General features: G+C 42.1%; 1 protein-coding gene across 1 annotated transcript in view; it reads left to right on the top strand.

Moving 5' to 3' along the window:
- The first annotated feature begins 1,028 nt into the window (after positions 1 to 1,028).
- The window catches only part of DDX23 (DEAD-box helicase 23), a 20,767-nt gene continuing 17,093 nt past the window's right edge, over positions 1,029 to 4,702 (top strand). The window contains exon 1 of the mRNA XM_027844420.1: positions 1,029 to 1,132. The gene's annotated coding sequence lies outside the window, so the exon portion shown is untranslated. The remainder of the gene's footprint in view (positions 1,133 to 4,702) is intronic.

Here is a 4,702-nt window from a genome sequence, read left to right as displayed (position 1 = left end):
ATAAGATATAATTGTGTTTATTATATATAACGGTCTTGTATATCCCTTTATCTTCGTCTCCCAGAACCCCATGCCTTCCATTTAATTTCCTTTGCTCCAAATTGTGTTTTCTCCAATTGCTCTTCCTCAGCTCCCCCTAGTCCGTGGCCTTAGGGCTTCATATTCCCAATTCCATAAGGTTGTTTAAGGTACTTGAAAGATTAATTAAAGCATTCTCTCTGCCTGTTTTCCCCCTCTTCCTTTCTGTCTAGCCTCCTGCTCAGCTTTTTTCATTACTAATGTAAAGGAATCATAGAACTGAAGAGGTCAAAGGGACCTCAGTGACCCCCTAGTCCAACACATATGCAAAAGAAACCCCACTATAATATAACAAGGTCTAGGGAGTGTAATGGAGGCGCAGAAGCTGAGAGGATCAGCCCACACCCCCTTGGGGCCATACAAAAAGCAAGGTAGCCAGCTCTGGATTTTTCTTTTTTTTGGAGAATTATTTAAAGAGAGGAAGACGTGCCCTTGCATGTGCTCAGGCATACAAAATGAAGGGTTCAGAAATAAACAGTGCTTTGGGAAGAACTGAAAGTACTTGGAGGGTTTAGCACAATGCCTAGTACTTAATGAATGCTGATTACCTCCACATAACCCCTCCTACCGCGCAAAAAAAAAAAAAAAAGACATAGAGCCCGATCCTTCATTATTATACTTCCACTAAAGGTGTTTTTGAGCTCTGCAAAACAGGTGGCATGACAATTTAAAATGGCCTCATTTCCTTCATTTTTAAAAAGAAGGAGTTGGGCCGTCCTATGACCTCTTCTAGCTCTAAATTCTTCAATTATGATACCCTACAGCAAGCCCCTCGAGGGCTTAGTATTTCCCGGACAACACACCACCCTCTAGGAGGCGCCCTAGAAGAACCACTTTGCCCAGCGGCTCCGCCCCCTCAACCGATCGCCCGCGCTATGCACGTTGGGAATTGTAGTTTTCTGGTTCGTGCGGTAAGCCCAGGCCCAAGAGGCCGGGGACTCGCTTTCCCAGGTTGGCGCGCGGCCCCAGGTGCCATCTGGGTGATTAGGAACCGGGAAAAATGGCGGTCCCTCTGCGACGTTGAGGCCGCGTTGAGCGGTTCGGCTCCGGTGTGGTGAGTCCCGGGCTGGCTGGGAGTGAGGACGAGATGGGGCCCCCGAGGCCCTCAACCCACGGGGAATCAGGAACGGGAGTGGGGCTGGCGAAGGTGCCCTGGTGATACAGGAAGCCCAGGAGGGCGGGGACGGGGTGCATCCCATGGACCTTCCGTGGGGATACTCTCACTACCTGCCTGCAACCCCGGGAAGCTGCTCCCGACGGGCGGTGGGGGCCGCTCCCGCCTCTGACGCGTGCTGGGCTGTGCAGGACAGGGGACCGCTTGGAAGGGGCTCTTCCACAGCCCCCCAGTCCAGGGCCTGGTGGCAGCCAGTGGGACATTGATCACCCACCCAAGATGGTCGGGGCCGGGCCCTGACCCAGCCCTCGTCCCTAGAGCCGGCTGGCGTTTATACTATCCCTGCGTGCTAAGCCAGGGCACTGTGCTAGGCACGGGGGGCAGGGGGGCACCGAGAAACGGGGGGAGAGGTCAAAAGTTCAGATCAGAAAAGACGTCCCTCCTCCTAGAGATTGTAGTCTAATAGGGACGGTGGCCCGTGGCACTAATGACTGATCCTGTGTAAGTGCATTAGAAGCCCAAGTATGGAAAAGACATTTCCCAGTTACATCTGGGAAGACTTAAGGAAGACACGTTTTATTTTTCCAACTTCAGAAAGTATGGTTAGATTGTTATAAGGGATAGTTCTCTGGCAAGATGGAAGAGGTGGAAGGATGTAGGGGAAATTTAAAACACAAGATGTAAGTAAAAAAATCTAATATAAAAGCATTAACACAAAAAAAAAGTATAGGTGAAGATGATGCCAGGCATAGGGAAGAGTGGCAAAAAAAAAAAACAAACAACAAACAAACCTTAAGAGCCTCCATAAGGGATGCCAAATAGGCCAATTTGACAGGAGTAGAGAGTATGGAATCCTAGGAAGGTTGAAGAAGGTGTTAAATGCACGGCCAAGGAGTTTGAACCTTATTTGGTGTGTTGTAATAGAGAACCTTTGAAAGGTTTTGGCCAGAGGAATGACATAACAAGGAAAGTTAGTTTGGGAGCAACATGAAGAATGAATATAAAAGAAGTGAGTGTAGAGGTAGGAAGACTTGCTGTTGCAAAGCCTACAAACTTTTTCCATTTCACATTCTTACCAGTAGGTAACTCTGAAGGACACCTCCAGTATATGCGTATTTATTTTAAAATGAAATCACAGGTCTAGTGCCTGTCGTATTTGTAAATTATTACTGTCATTTTATACCTCTCATGACATGTATTACATACTGGTACGTAATATACATATGCATAATAAAACAGGCACAAAAATGGAAATTTTAAAAGGATGATATAAATTTTATTAATGATACAAAAAGAAAACCTTTTAAGTGACATTTTCAGCTACCAAATTATGAAGTTCCTCATTTTTTAAAATCTTGGTTTAACACTGTGATTTTTGGTTGAAGGTTTGGTTTTAAGTTCATTGTATTTTAATATTTGCTTTTAATGACTGTCACAGCTAGAAAAAAAAAGCTTTGCAAGATATAGAGATCCACATGGAAGAAGTACATCATTGGCTATTTGGCTAGTAGATTCCCATCTTCCTTTATAGTGATCACTTCTTGCAAGCTAATCAGGAGTTATCCTCAGCTCCTCATTCTCCCTTACCCCATGTTTGTATTTTTTATAAATGCATTTAAAACCCACTGAAATTCTTATTAAGATTTTTTTAATAGGTTATAAAATTTTGCTTTCAAGTTGTTTTTTAAAGTATGCAAACATGAGATTTTTTTATAGGTGGCAAACCTACCATTTTTGGCAATAAAATTTAAAGTTTTTTTTTTAATATTTTATTGTGACAGCATTAGCTAATATCAATCACTAAGCATGTATCAAGCACCTACTATGTACCAGGAGCTGTTGTGGGCCCTGGAAATACAAATACAAAGAGTGAAATGATCTCCACTTGCAAGGAAGTTTACATTCTATCGTGGGAAAAATATATTATTAAGAGAATAAATACAAAATAGCTAAATACAAGACAGTTTGGGGGAGAGGATGCTAGAAGTTGGGATCAGGAAAGACTTTATGGAAAAGCTGTTTGAATTATTCTTCATCCTTTATACTTGAAGAGGACCAATAACATCATGGCGTTGGGTTCAAGGTACAGTGTGTTTGACTGGCAGTCTTGAAAGGCTTTACCGCAGGTCAGGTTCATTTGAACATTCGGGGTGGAGGTACCTCTAGATTTGTGCATCTCATGTTTCCTTTGTGCTACTGTGATTCTGCTTTGCTCATAGAGCATAGTGTCTTTGATTCAGGCAGGATACCAGTGTCTCCTGTGTCCCACAATTGATAACTAAAGTTTTTCAGAGAGACTTTGAGAGTGTCCACGTACTGCTTCTTCTGACCTCTTATGTGAGCATTTGCCTTGCTTGAGTTCTGTGTAACATAGTCTTTTAGGTAAACATACATTTGGCATTCATGCACATAGAGTTAGAATGCTTAGCAGTTCAACTTGAGAAAGGACCTCCTTGTCTGTTACCTTATCTTGCCAGGTAATCTTAAGAATTTTCCTAAGGAAAAGAGGGATTCTCTTTGCTCTCTTGAAGGAGCATGAAGTGAGCATAAGAAGAGAATGCATTCCAGGGACAGCCAGTGCAAAGGCTTAGAGATGGAATGTGGAATGTCATATTTGTCAAACAGAAAGCCAATTTGGCTGGATTTCACCGTGCAAGGAGGAGGACATAATATATAGTGAAGCAGGAAACATAGCTTGGGACAGTGTTGTGAAAGCCTTTAAAAATTAAATAGAGAAATTTATATTTAATTCTAGAAGCAAGGAAGTTGGTTGAGTAGGGGAGTGACATGGTTAGATCTATGCTTAAGGACATCACTTTGGCAGCAATGTTTAGGATGGACTGAAATGGAGAACAGCTTGAGACAGGGAGACCAATCAGGAGGCCTTCTGGGTGAGATGTGATTGGGATCTGATCTAAGATGGTAACTGTGAATACTGATAATAAAGTCACCCAAATGATGGTGTGAGATGTGGTGGAGGTAGAAAGGATAAAATTTGGTTACTAATTGGACATGTGGCAAGAAGGAGAGTTATCTAGGATAATTTCCAAAATTATGAACCTGGGAGACTGGAAGAATGGTGGTGCCTTTGACAGCAAAGGGAAGTTTGTTAGAGGGATAGGTTTTGGGGAAAAGATGGTAAGTTCTCTTTTGGCCGTGTTGAGTTTGAATCATTTTTTAAAATTTAATATTTTATTTTCCCCCAATTACATGTAAAAACAATCTTTAGCATTTATTTTAAAAATTGAGTTCCAAATTCTCTCCCTCCTTCCCCACCCTTCTCATTGAGAGGGCAAGCAGTTTGATGTAGGTTATACGTGTGTAATCATGCAAAACATATTTCCACATTAGTCATGCTGTAAAAGAAAATATAGACCAAAGTAAAAAAAAAAACAAGAAAAATAAAGAAACTTTAAAAAGTTAAAAAGTATGTTTCGATCTGTAATCAGACTCCATCAGTTCTTTCTCTAGGGATGGATAGCATTTTTCATGATAAGTCCTTCACAGCTC

Source organism: Vombatus ursinus, unplaced genomic scaffold (genome assembly GCF_900497805.2).
Source record: "Vombatus ursinus unplaced genomic scaffold, bare-nosed wombat genome assembly UNPS02014941.1, whole genome shotgun sequence".
In the NCBI taxonomy this organism is placed as follows: domain Eukaryota; kingdom Metazoa; phylum Chordata; class Mammalia; order Diprotodontia; family Vombatidae; genus Vombatus; species Vombatus ursinus.
This window is presented reverse-complemented; position numbering and strand designations above follow the sequence as displayed.